The 13,336-nt window shown below is 38.3% G+C and overlaps 1 pseudogene; it reads left to right on the forward strand.

Moving 5' to 3' along the window:
• The first annotated feature begins 6,386 nt into the window (after positions 1–6,386).
• Positions 6,387–9,514, forward strand: LOC109206278 (annotated as a pseudogene).
• The last annotated feature ends 3,822 nt before the right edge of the window (positions 9,515–13,336 follow it).

Genomic DNA, 13,336 nt, shown 5'->3' on the forward strand with positions numbered 1-13,336 from the left:
AAGAGCAAATCCGCCTCAAGGATGAGGAGCTCGAGGTGGGCAAAGGTGTCGCTGCGGAATGTGAGCACCTGCAGGGCAAGTTACGAGCAGTGCAGTTGGAACTGGAGCAGAGCCAGGCCAGAGCCGTGGAGATAGATGCTGAATAGAGAGGGAAGCTGACTGCACTGGAAAGCAAGGTCGCCGATTTGGAGCGCATGGAGAGGGAAGCGCTGGACGCTTCGACGAGGGCAGCGGCCTTAGAGGCGGCAGTGAATCGAGGTCAAACTGTCAAACTTTGATGGCGAAGGCACTTAGCCTGAGTCCCAGTTTGAGCGAGGTCGAACTGTCATAACTTTGATGGCGAAGGCACTTAGCCTGAGTCCCAGTTCGAGCGAGATCGAACTGTCAAACTTTGATGGAGAAGGCACTTAGCCTGAGTCCCAGTTAAACTTTGATGGCGAAGGCACTTAGCCTGAGTCCCAGTTCGAGCGAGGTCGAACTGTCAAACTTTGATGGCGAAGGCACTTAGCCTGAGCCCCAGTTCGAGCGAGGTCGAACTGTCAAACTTTGATGGTGAAGGCACTTAGCCTGAGTCCCAGTTCGAGCGAGGTCGAACTGTCAAACTTTGATGGCGAAGGCACTTAGCCTGAGTCCCAGTTCGAGCGAGGTCGAACTGTCAAACTTTGATGGCGAAGGCACTTAGCCTGAGTCCCAGTTCGAGCGAGGTCGAACTGTCAAACTTTGATGGCGAAGGCACTTAGCCTGAGTCCCAGTTCGAGCGAGGTCGAACTGTCAAACTTTGATGGCGAAGGCACTTAGCCTGAGTCCCAGTTCGAGCGAGGTCGAACTGTCAGACTTTGATGGCGAAGGCACTTAGCCTGAGTCCCAGTTCGAGCGAGGTCGAACTGTCAAACTTTGATGGCGAAGGCACTTAGCCTGAGTCCCAGTTCGAGCGAGGTCGAACTGTCAAACTTTGATGGCGAAGGCACTTAGCCTGAGTCCCAGTTCGAGCGAGGTCGAACTGTCAAACTTTGATGGCGAAGGCACTTAGCCTGAGTCCCAGTTCGAGCGAGGTCGAACTGTCAAACTTTGATGGCGAAGGCACTTAGCCTGAGTCCCAGTTCGAGCGAGGTCGAACTGTCAAACTTTGATGGCGAAGGCACTTAGCCTGAGTCCCAGTTCGAGCGAGGTCGAACTGTCAAACTTTGATGGCGAAGGCACTTAGCCTGCATTTAGGTCGCTTCAAAATGACTTTCGATTCCTCATTTGAAACACCTCTGCGCCGGTTTCCGGTCTGACACAGTATGGTGGATGAGGGGGGAAGCTCCATCTTCCTGCCCGGCGATCAGGAGGGAACCGGGGGATGCTTTGCATCACTTCTCTCTTTGCTCGGGCTGTTCGAGGTCAACAGGGCAAAAGATTTTTAGCTCCTGTTGGCGCATTTGATTCTTTCTCTTTTGTTCGATGCGCCTCCATTGACTCCGGTTTGAGTTGAGTTTTCTTCTTGGTGTTTCTTCTGCTTCGATCCAGGAAGAACTAAGTATTTTCAGTAGGAAATCCCCACAGACGGCGCCAAATTGTTTGACTCAAAAGTTGTTTAACACTTTTTAAGCAAATCAATCATTATAGATGAAGGGGTAAATCATAGTCAATCATAATTAATACTGGATCGAAAGACAGAATCATAAAAATAGAAGATCGAATGGAAACAATGTTTGGGAGGTTTTATTGATTATCGAAATTTGCCCTGCCTCTCCTTGGAGAGGTTCAGGAAATTACAATCAAGTTGTCTCCTTCATCCATCGTCGAACATGAAATCTCCCTCTCTTTGTATAGGCTCAGTCTCTCTATCATGGAGTTCTTCCATTATTTTCACTGTTTGTGGATCATGGAGAGCCCAGCCCCCCTTTAAGAGGTTCTTCTGCCCTCTATTTATAGTCCAGAATTTCTCGTGCTCATCATACTTTATTTGGGCCGGGTCGGGGAGGTGACCTCCCCTCATGGAGAGGCCTCGACCTCGACGCTTATATCGTAAATAGCAGTGATTAGATGAAGTCGAGTTCGTTGATTACTACTGTAGGATGGTTGGGACGGGATCATTGCCGCCGTGGTCGTGTAGTCAAATTCTGACCAATACAGTACCTAGGATAACTGATCATCCTGCAGGTTCATTATTCAATAAAATTCAGAAGACGACAAAAGATGTCTTCAATTAATTTTTGTGCCTTTTTCTTAATAGAAACACAAGCGGAAGAGTTAGGGTAATCCCTGCCTATTTAGGAAAATGATGTCTTATATGAGTGAATTACAAGCTCATAACGTATCAATAATTGTTGGATTTAATTTATACACGCTAATAGTGTAAAAAGTATAATTTTGTAGCATTAACTTACTTAGTTATACCTAATTATGATTTTTTGTGACGTAAAAAAATTATTATTGTACTATTTAAATTGTCAATATTGGAGTATAAGTTTCAGGAAATATTAATTCCCGTAAACAATAATGATGACGACAAAGGCTAAAAGTTTCTTTAGATTATCAATTACAAACTTTTACTGCATAATATAATGGGTTTTTTTTACTTTTAACCCGCGTCAGAAACTATTTACATTTGGTAGTCGAAAAAGTATATAATTTGTATGATTTTCGTATGTATATATATATTCGGCTATTATCTTAGGAGTGGCTATATAGTATTATTTAAGATATTTTAATTTAGTGTTTCGAATTATCAAATTCATCGACGTAAATTTGCCCTTGTAGTTGAGAATATTAATAGCTACTGTTGCATTGTGTGAAGGAATTAACTAACTGCCTAACTGTACACTAACGATATATTATGTCTTAGCCTTAGCTGTGGTTATTAGTGAAGTGTAATTAGTTGTTAGTTAATTATATTAGTAGTGGAGGTAGTGGAGCTTACTTGGAGCTTAGCTAGACAACTGGCATTGTATTATAAATAGGTATGGTTAGCTCATGTGTAAATAACTGTTTCATTGATAATAAACAAAAAATTCTCTCCAAATTTGAATCCGTTCTTCTTCTCTTGCTTTGCTTCAGCATTGATCAGAAACACTGTGGGTTTCTTCATGGTATCAGAGCGAGGTTTCGTCAGTAAGATCTAAGGATTGCTCTTCGCGGATTGAAGACGATCGAGAGATTTATTGACGATTTTGTAAGAAAATGATTTCTGATTTGAAGCTGTAGCAAGCCCTAGATTCAATTGGTGAATTTTGTTTCTGATTTCTGTTTTGACTAGAAATTCTTCGCTTCATCCGTAATTGATTGAATTTGTTACTGAATAATCATGGCGATTGAGGATCGATCTGATTCAGGAACCTCTGTTCCTGCTCCGGTGGTGATTGATCACAATCACCCACTGTATCTTCATCCTTCTGATGCCCCTGGGTCCTTATCAGTTGGTATTCAGCTTATAGGAATGGAAAACTACACTTTGTGGGATAGGGCAATGAGAGTTGCACTCCTGGGAAGAAATAAGCTAGGTTTTATTGATGGCACAATCACTAAGGATACCTTTGGGCCAGCTTTGGGACATCAGTGGGATAGGTGTAATGCAATAGTAGTCTCATGTCTTACTGGAAACGTGAGCAAGGAATTGCTGAGTGGAATTTTATTTCGTTCTAATGCACTCTTAGTTTGGAAGGAATTGCAGGAGAGGTTCAATAAGGTGAATGGATCACATTTGTATTCTCTTCATTAGGAGATCTTTACTTTGACACAAGGAACATCATCTGTGTCAGTGTACTATTCGAGGTTGAAGGATTTATGGGATGAATATGACTCAATGATGCCACCTCCTTCATGTGACTGTGAGAAATCAAAAAAATTTGTAGTGCATTTACAATATCAACGCCTATTACAGTTCCTAATGGGACTGAATGAAGGTTATAGTCAGGCAAAAAGTCAAATTTTAATGAAATCTAAAGTGATTAATGTGAATCAAGCGTATGCCTTGATTGTTCAGGATGAGAGCTAAAAGCTGGTGGCAGGAAGTAACTATGTCACAGCTGAAACAATGGAGTCAGCTGCATTATTCACAGCCAGAAATAATGTACCTAAGTAGAAGAGGAGTTGGGGTATAGAATGTGACTATTGTCATGGAAGGGATCACACAAGAGATGGATGTTTCAAGCTGATGCATTGTGGCTACTGCCACAAGAAGGGTCATCTTAAGAAAAACTGCTATAAACTAATCGGATATCCTGCAGGTTTTAAGTCCAAGGCCAGAGCTAATGTGGTGAATGGACATTCTATGCAATCTGAGGCTAGTACAACCAATCATGGAAACACCAAACCTACCAATACTGCTGCTCCAATGATCACACAGGAACAATACAATATGCTGCTTAACATGCTGAGTAAGACTTCCACTTCTGAAACAAATGCAAATTTAGCAGGCAAGTGCTTCCTTGTTAAAGATAATGCAATATATTGGATAGTGGACACAGGAGCTACGAATCATATGACAGGAAATAAAAGTTTGTTGTTGGATGATGGTAAAGTAGGAAGTGCTGGAAATGTGCAAAAATGCCCACAGGAGAATCTGCTAAAGTGACCAAGATAGGAAACAACCCTTTAGGAGGAGGTGATACCCTTAAGGATGTGCTTTGCGTGCCAAGTTTTAAGTTCAATCTATTGTTAGTGTCTAAATTGACAAAGGAACTGAATAGTTATGCAATGTTTTTTCCTGAACACTTCATATTTCAGGATCTTTGCACTGGGAAAGTGAAGGCGACTGGTAGTAAGGAAGATGATTTTTACATCCTAAGGACACATCATAAGGAGGCTAGAATAAATGGAGCAAAGGCCATGACAGTGGAACAGATGGAAGAACCTGAGATTTGGCACAGGAGATTAGGCCATGTGCCCATGGCAGTTATTAGAAAGATTTCTAGTTTTAGAAATAAAGATGTTTTTCATTTACAATATTGTGATGTGTGTCCAATATCTAGACAAGCAAGACTGCCATTCTCTGTTAGTACTAGTAGAGCAAATGAACCTTTTGATTTGGTGCACATGGATGTATGGGGCCCTTATAAGTTCCCAACCTATAATGGAATGAATTACTTTTTGACATTAGTAGATGATCATACAAGGTGGTCATGGATTTTCTTAATGAGAGTAAAATCTGATGTGTCTGAGTTGCTTAAAACATTTATTGCAATGATCCTTAATCAGTTTGGGAAGATGATTAAAGTATTCAGATCAGACAATGGATCTGAATTCTTTAACATGACTTGTAAGGAATTGTTTACATGTCATGTGATTTTGCATCAGAGTTCCTGTCCTTATACTCCTCAGCAGAATGGAGTAGTGGAAAGGAAACATAGGCACATTCTAGAAACAGAAAGAGCAATCAGGTTTCAGTCTAGTTTGCCCATTCGATTCTGGGGTACATGTGTGGAAGCAGCAGCATATATAATAAACAGGATACCATCTACTGTTTTGAAAGGAAGATCACCTTTTGAAGTATTGTACAGCAGGACACCTTCTTTGGCTCACATGAGGGTGATAGGCTGTCTTTGTTATGCAACTACTTTGCCTAAACAGGACAAGTTTGGTCCAAGAGCAGTAAAATCAGTGTTGTTGGGATATGGGGTTCATCAGAAAGGATACAAACTATTTGATTTGTCTAACAAAGTATGTTTTATTAGTAGGGATGTTGTATTTCATGAGAGCATATTTCCCTTTCAGGATACTCATGAAAGGCAAAACTTTCACAATTCTGACATTACAAGCTTGAAAAGGTTTTGTGTGGTGGATGAGTTGGACATTGCAAATAGAAATATTCCGTATGATCAAAATGCTGCCGACTCTACTTCACAGCAAATTCAAGTGCATCCGCAGATATTCATCAAGATAACCATGATCATGCCCTATATGAAGATGTGACAGATTCAATTGAACACACAGGAGCAGTAGAAGAACATCAAACAATAGCATTGACTGAAAGAAGATCAGGAAGAACAACTAAGCCACCTATTTGGCTTAAAGATTATGTGAGGATTGACAAACAGTCAGGGGTACATGCCTGTTTATACCCAATCTCAGATGTCATTAGTTATGACTCCTTGTCCTCCCAGTATCAAAGTTTCACCACTAAGTTCTCTGCAGAAGTTGAGCCCAAATCATATGCAGAAGCAGTCAAGAATGACAGATGGATAGAGGCAATGCAGAATGAGATCAAGGCTTTGCAAGACAACAATACATGGAAAGTGATGCCTTTACCATCAGGAAAGAGGGCCATTGGTTGTCGATGGGTTTACAAGATTAAATACAAAGCTACAGGTGAAGTGGAAAGGTTTAAGGCAAGGTTAGTCGCAAAAGGGTATAGCCAAAGAGAGGGATTGGATTATCAAGAAACATTCTCACCTGTTGTCAAAATGGTAACAGTGAGGACTGTTATTTCTCTGGCCGCAATGAATAACTGGGAAATTCATCAAATGGATGTTTACAATGCCTTTCTACAAGGTGATTTAACTGAAGAAGTTTATATGGAATTGCCTCAGGGTTTTGTTTGTGAAGGACAAAATCAAGTGTGTCGACTACTCAAATCATTATATGGGCTTAAGCAAGCTTCTCGGCAGTGGAACATCAAGCTAATATCTGCATTGATAGCTTCTGGGTTCTGTCAAAGTCACTTAGATTATTCTTTGTTCACCAGAAAGGTTCAAGGGAAAGTAGTGGTGGTCTAGTTTATGTGGATGACCTGTTAATCACAGGGGATGATGCCGACTTAATACAGGAGACTAAAGAGTACCTGCAACAAGTCTTTAAGATCAAGGACTTGGGGGAGCTGAAGTTTTTCTTAGGCATTGAATTTGCTAGAAGCAAAGAGGGAATTCTAATGCATCAAAGAAAATATGCATTAGAACTCATATTAGACATGGGACTTTCAGGTGCAAAGCCAGTCAAGGCACCTTTGGAGGTGAACAAGAAACTTACAACACTGGAGTTTGACACTCATTTTGGGATTGCACATGACAAGGTTCTTGATGATCCTAGTGCTTATCAAAGGTTAGTGGGGAGACTTCTCTATCTCACCATGACTAGAACAGATATTGCATTTGCAGTGCAGTGTCTAAGTCAGTTCATGCACTGTCCTAAGACGTCGCATATGGAGGTTGCCATCAAGGTGATCAAGTATGTGAAGTAGTCCCCAGGTCTGGGGATCCTAATGTCTGCAGATGCCTCTTCTCAACTTACAGCCTATTGTGATGCAGATTGGGCCTCTTGCCCCAACACTAGGAGGTCTATTACTGGGTATTTCCTGAAGTTTGGGAGCTCTTTAATCTCTTGGAAGTCGAAGAAGCAAACTACTATATCCAGAAGCTCAGCTGAGGCAGAGTATCGAAGCCTCGCATCTACAGTTGCAGAGATAGTATGGGTAACTGGCTTGTTTGAGGAGTTAGGGGTGCACATTCAGCAACCAGTTTCTTTATTATGCGACAGTAAATCAGCAATTCAAATTGCTGCTAATCCGGTATTTCATGAACGCACGAAACATATTGACATTGACTGTCATTTCATCCGTGAGAAGGTGCAACTTGGGCTCGTTCTTCTAATACATCTCCCCTCTTCCGAGCAACAGGCAGACATTTTTGTTAAGGGCTTGGGTGTCACTCAACATCATTATTTGCTCTCCAAGCTAGGCATGAAGAACATCTTCATAGCTCCTAGCTTGAGGGGGGTGTGAAGGAATTAACTAACTGCCTAACTGTACACTAAAGATATACTATGTCTTAGCCTTAGCTGTGGTTATTAGTGAAGTGTAATTAGTTGTTAGTTAATTATGTTAGTAGTGGAGGTAGTGGAGCTTAGCTGGAGCTTAGCTAGACAGCTGGCATTGTATTATAAATAGGTATGGTTAGCTAATTTGTAAATAACCGTTTCATTGATAATAAACAAAAAATTCTCTCCAAATTTGCATGCGTTCTTCTTCTCTTGCTTTGCTTCAGCATTGATCAGAAACACTGTGGGTTTCTTCACATTGTGGGGAGTGGATTAAAAGACGTCAAGAAAGTTGGCATAGTGTTCAACATCCACGCATACTTCTTTGTAGGAAATTTTGGTACAGCTGACAACAGAAATTGAAAAAGTTGCATGTAATGATGTGATTTATAACTCTGATATGGTAAAAAGGGTTTAAGTACTTAATTTCTCTGATCCACAATAAGTGATCAATTTGCTTTTTTATTTTAGTTCAAAATAAGTATTTATTTATATAATCAAGAAAAAACTTAATTTGTTTTTTCTAAAATTACACTTATGTATGTATCCATAAAAAGTCATTTACTCCTCACATTTGAGAAGAGAAGCAAGTACTACTTTAACTATGGTGCAATATTTAATGAAGGGTAGTGTTAAGGCTATTGATACTCCAAGTCATCAAGGATAGTAATTAAATAATATCTGCTGTATTTTTTTAACAGTAAATGTTTGAATTTTTGTATTACCATATTTATAGGTCTTGATAAGATTATGTAGTAGATGTTACCTGCTCTGGATAAGATTTGTAACTGATCTTATACTCTGTATCTATTAATACCATGAATAAACAGATGAAAGAATAAGTTTCAGTTCTGCTATTTCTTCTCTTATCAAAATCTTTACATGGTATCAGGGCATTGATCCATATTCATTATTTTCCCTTTCACTTTTGTGGTAAATCTATGGCTTTATCCGGCACTAATAATATCACTCATGCCTCTGGCAAATCACTGGTTGCAATCAATGGTACTCAACTTCCATTAAAGCTTTCAACTCAAAATTACTCTACATAGCGTGCTCAGATTGCTCCTCTTCCTCGAGGGCATAACCTAATGGGTTATGTCACTAGTACTGTTTCTCCTCCTCCTATTCTCATTGAAGAAGAAGGCAGAAGTATCGCTAACCCATACTATGAGTTTTGGGAATGTCAAGATAAGTTAATCCTCGTTGCTATCGTTGCTTCAATTTCTTTCTCAGTTATGAACATCATTGCAGATGCTAAAACCTCAGCGGAGGCATGGAATAAACTTCAGGTAGCCTTTGCCGATAAATTGGCTGCACGAATTCTTTCTCTTCGAGAAAAACTCTCACGCACCAAGTGTGATTCTCGCCCAGTTGCTGAGTATCTTTAACTTGTCAAGTCAATTGCGGAAGAACTCTCCTTATGTGGCAGTCCTGTAAACAATGTTGATCTTGTTGTTCATGTTTTGGGTGGAATTGGCTCTGAATTCAGTGATATTGCCGTGGCAATCCATGCTCGAGACTCTGTCATCTCGTTTGATGAACTCCAGGATAAACTGCTTGCCCATGAACTATATCTCAAGCAGATTGATCACAACTTCGACCCGACCCCGGTGACAGCAAATTATGTTCGCAAGGGAAATTCTAGCAGGCCACCCTATCAATCAAGGCAAGGTAATTATAGTAAACCTTCCACTCAATTTCAGTCCAATGGTTTTTAGTTTTCAGAGAATTCTTCAAGCTTTGGCGTAGGGATGGCAATGTGGAGGTGCAGGTTTAGACACATGATGGGCGGTGCGAGTTTAAACATATGTGGGTGCGGACGGTACGGGGCTGGTCAAAATAAAAATAATTTAAATCTTTGCGAGTGCGGTTTAAAAACTTCATCAAAAAGGAAACACAATTTTTTGACTTTCTAAAGATGAAATTGATTCCACGAAATATATTGAAGCAAAATAAAGTTTCATATTGTTTGAACTTTGAACCCAATACTCGCACGTCAAGTTCGTATTCTTTTATGACAAGTTCTGATAATGTAATATCTAACACATAATGATTAATTAATTATTAATCTATTTTATTGATCAAAGTAATATATCTAATACATGATGATTTAAACGATAAGCATTTCGAACAATTGTAAAATATATTTAAATAAGTTAATACATCCGTTGTACTTGTCGTTTTACATTTCTTTTATCCGCGCTCACCAAATAAAATTATTCGATATATATATATTGTGTTGCAGCCCTGAAATTAATTACACCGTAAACCATTGAAGTATAAAACAAACAAGAAAAAAAGTAATCGAATTTGGTAAGCAATAAAGAGAAGTGATGAATATAATCTTCAAATATGAAAATTTCCAAAATATTAGCCTTATTATAATATTCTAAAAATAAAAAATATAGCCATCTAAATTACTCTATATTTGTTAAGAAACTAAGCTCAAAGTAATAACATAAAACAAGAAGATAGACAAGAGATATAGGGAGAAAGAGAGGAGAGAATCTATTTCTTTCATGTATTCAAGTGTGTACAATGTGATGTCCAAACCCTTTATTTATAGGATGACATTGAGGTATACAAAGGGATATCACAAATATGGTATTAACTATTGAGATCATGGGGAAAGATCATGGGGAGGTTATGGAGGTGTGGGAGCTACAACTATAATGGTGAGAAGTAGTGGGAGTTATCTGCTTAATGGAGAAGAGTAGTGGGAGTAACTTCTTTAGGAGTTATAGACATCCACTACAAAATAATATTTCATAACACTCCCCCTTGGATGTCTACAGATAATGTGCCTCGTTAAAACCTTACTAAGAAAAAAAAACCTGTGGAAAAAAATCTTAGTGAAGGAAAAAGAGTACACATATCTTGTAATACGCATTATTTGCTGCCTCATTAAAACCCTTGCCAGAAAAAACCCAGTGGGATAAAATCTTAGCTAAGGGAAAATAGTACAGCGCGTATTTGCCTCCCCCTGATGAAAACATCACTTTATTCTTCGGAGACGATGAATTCCAAGCTTGTATAACAACTTCTCTAATATTGAGATCCGCAATGTCTTGTGAAGAAGTTTGTCAAATTATCACTTGAACAAATTTGTTGAAGAACTTTGGTGAATGTGCTTTATTTTGTCTCCTTCGATAGTCCTTCTTTCAATTGATATAAGCAAACAACATTATCTTCAGTATTATTGGAATCTTCTCTTCAAAGTCAAGTCACACGTTTGTTGTGTGTTAAGCTCCTTGCTTTATCAGTTGCTTATCTTGGCATGACTTGAATAAGTATCAACAATTAACTGTCTTGTAAAATGATAATATGGCAGTACTCTCACATGCAAATAGAATGTTTGAAGAACGAACTTCAGGAAAATGCCTGCATTTGCATAACCAATAAAATCTTGGCAATATTTGTTAGAATAAACAAATCTACATCAAGTATTCCTTTTGAAATATAATAGTAATTATATTCCAATATCTCCACATTGGAATAAAACTATATCTTGCTAGCATATTGTTATACTCATGGTTCTAGCCAGATATATTAGTGTACCAATTGCACTAGACACAAAAATAAGTCATGTACGCCATGATCGCTCTAATCTACATAAGGATTTGCCGAAGATTTATTTAATAAATTTCTTGGGAACCTTAATATGCTTCAGAACAATTTAAATCATTCAAGGATTTTCATTATATGCATATCAAATGTATTGTCAGACCAAAATCTGAAATGACTCCATTCCCCACAGGAGAACATGTCTCCTAATACCAGGATATTTACGAAAATTTTGTGCCACAAGTCGTCTTTATGTCTATCGACTTGATTTTTCATTTCACTTTCAGGTGTGGGGACTATCCGTCCAACTTCACATTTTTCAGGTGAAGTCAATTTCATTGCATATTTTTCATTTGGCCAATCATTTATCTGTCCAAATTCCATGACAGATTTGAGCTCAAGATCCTCGTCAATATTAATAATATTGAGCGCTACATTATATTAACAACATCGTCGAAGATCACTTTACATCGGTTCCATCATCGCACAATAAAGACATAACTTATCGAGATCTCATTATTTTCAGGTACCTGAGCCTCTCGCATGAGGTCTTATAAAATGTTATGTCAGGGTGCTCTTATAAAGCACGTGCCTCCTTATTATGACCATCTTGAACATTTGCTCCCTCCTTCTTCAAGGAGTTTTATCTTTGGAACCGATTTATCTATTACGCTTCATGCGTGCCATAAACTCTATCCATCATGGACGTTATTCTATTTGGAGCATTAGCAACTGGAATATGACATTTAGCTTTGGGTCAGCAATGTGCTTGGAAATATTTTAGAAATGAATTATCACTTGAACTTTAAGTTCACATTTTCTTGTACGAGTATCTAGATGTATTCATAATAATTCATTTCACGTATCACTTTTTCAGCTGCCCATTTTCTCCCCCTAATGTTGGGATCACCAACACATTTTTTAACCTTCTTTGGGAACCCAACTTTGTGCATTGTGGCAGCACAATTAAATCATATAGCACATCCATATTTCTAGATGGGAATATTTGGTTCCTGACCGTGAATGTTACAACCTATATTCATATACGTTAGTTCATGCCATAAGGTCGTTGGCGTAAATCCATGAAGAGATTATCTTTAAGATGATAAGAGGTTAATCCTATTGGTCTTAAATGATACAAAGGTGTATAAAGGTGGTTAACAAGTATTAGAAGTTAAGCGAATCAAGGATGTTGTCAGCCGTATTTTTGGGTAAACCTAGGGGTGCTTAATACTCTCAAGAGGTCCCCAAAGAGGAGGAGATTTTCTTGTATACCAGGATTAGATGTATTCATAATAGTTCATTTCACGTATCACTTTTTCAGCTGCCCATTTTCTCCCCCTAATGTCGGGATCACCAACACATTTTTCAACCTTCTTTGGGAACCCATCTTTGTGCATTGTGGCAGCACAATTAAATCATATAGCACATCCATATTTCTAGATGGGAATATTTGGTTCCTGATCGTGAACCAATTGTGATGGGGAGAATTTATCATAACTTGTTGTCTAGATGCGTACAAGTGCTGTTGTATATTAAATAATACACCTCATACCAAATTTCTATTTGGGAGTTTTGTTATCATAACCAATGGTTTAGCTATAATTGGAGGCATACAATTTCTGCTAAACCAACTTGGATTTAAACCAACATTATCAAGATAAATTATCATAATATATATTCTGGAACTGTGCTCTAATAATTTGAGCAAACAACCTTGCAAAAACCAAAGTGCAAGTTGATAACAAACGCAGTGACCATACAATAGATGCATCTTTTAAAATTATAATAATAGTAAACAGTCCACATGGCTGGTGATTGGGCCCATATATATATATATATATATATATATATATATATATATATATATATATATATATATATATATATATATATATAATATATATATATATATATATATATATATATATATATTATAATATATAATATATCACCTTTTATTCGTTCCAGATTTAAGGGATTCTATCCCAACCTTAACTGGTATATCATGAAATAAGCAGCACAAGAGAATTCT

The sequence above is a fragment of the Nicotiana attenuata genome, unplaced genomic scaffold (assembly GCF_001879085.1).
Source record: "Nicotiana attenuata strain UT unplaced genomic scaffold, NIATTr2, whole genome shotgun sequence".
Classification (NCBI taxonomy): Eukaryota; Viridiplantae; Streptophyta; class Magnoliopsida; order Solanales; family Solanaceae; genus Nicotiana; species Nicotiana attenuata.